The sequence below is a fragment of the Octopus bimaculoides genome, chromosome 6 (assembly GCF_001194135.2).
Source record: "Octopus bimaculoides isolate UCB-OBI-ISO-001 chromosome 6, ASM119413v2, whole genome shotgun sequence".
NCBI lineage: Eukaryota > Metazoa > Mollusca > Cephalopoda > Octopoda > Octopodidae > Octopus > Octopus bimaculoides.
Genome location: NC_068986.1, coordinates 28,447,847 through 28,448,937, shown reverse-complemented (window position 1 = coordinate 28,448,937; position 1,091 = coordinate 28,447,847). Strand labels below are relative to the sequence as shown.

The following is a 1,091-nucleotide window of genomic DNA, read 5'->3' as shown; positions in this document are numbered from 1 at the left end:
ATATATATATATATATATATATATATATATATACATATATATATATACATACACATACATATAAACATACACATACACACACACGCATATATTTGAGAAAATATCCGATATTCCTCTTCTTTGAGTATTTCGTTATTTCTCTTTCATTTTTTTTACTGTTTTTTTTTTACCTTCAGTTATTTCTTTGTGTTATTTTTGTTACTGTTGCTGTTTTAGCTTGTTGTTTTTGAAACCTTTATTTTTTATTATCATTATTTTTTTTTTTACCTCCAGAAGCAGAAGAGTGAAACAGTTGACTGTTATATCTGCCATTTTTAGCTTTCGATTTACCAAGCTGCTTGCTGACTTTGTGCAGAGGCCATCAACAAATATTTGAATTGCTCCTGTAGTTTTCTATAAATATTTGGAACCTTGTATCATTGAATATTCTAGAATAAGCTAAAGGATATGGAAAAGATGGTGGGAAAGAAGAAAAAGAAGAAGAACAACAACAACAATAACAAAAAGCAAAAGATAAAAATAAGTGACCAACTAACCACGCTTCGGACGAATTAACTCTTCAACTAGTTTGGCTCGTATATGACTTTGTCGTACACATTGAAAGCAATAAAATTTTCTTAAGTGGCTATTGCTGTTTGGTTGTGCATGTATATCTATGTATATAGGAATATTCATATATATATGTAAATATATGTTCATATACATACACACACTAACGCACACACATACAACACACTCTTACAAACGCACAAACAACGCACACACACACACAAGCACAAACACAGGCATACAGACATGCACACACACCCTTAGGCGGCGAGCTGGCAGAAACGTTAGCACGCCGGGCGAAATGCTTAGCGGTATTTCGTCTGCCGCTACGTTCTGAGTTCAAATTCCGCCGAGGTCGACTTTGCCTTTCATCCTTTCGGGGTCGATTAAATAAGTACCAGTTACGCACTGGGGTCGATATAATCGACTTAATCCGTTTGTGTGTCCTTGTTTGTCCTCTCTGTGTGTAGCCCCTTGTGGGTAGTAAAGAAATAACACACACCCTTAGATATGTGGTGTGTATGTGTGTGAGTGTGTGTATG

General features: G+C 35.1%; 1 long non-coding RNA gene across 1 annotated transcript in view; it reads left to right on the top strand.

The window, feature by feature from the left end:
• Window positions 1–618, top strand: part of LOC128248116 (uncharacterized) — a 96,209-nt gene extending 95,591 nt beyond the window's left edge. The window contains exon 3 of the long non-coding RNA XR_008264386.1: window positions 274–618. This is a non-coding gene — a long non-coding RNA (uncharacterized LOC128248116). The remainder of the gene's footprint in view (window positions 1–273) is intronic.
• The last annotated feature ends 473 nt before the right edge of the window (window positions 619–1,091 follow it).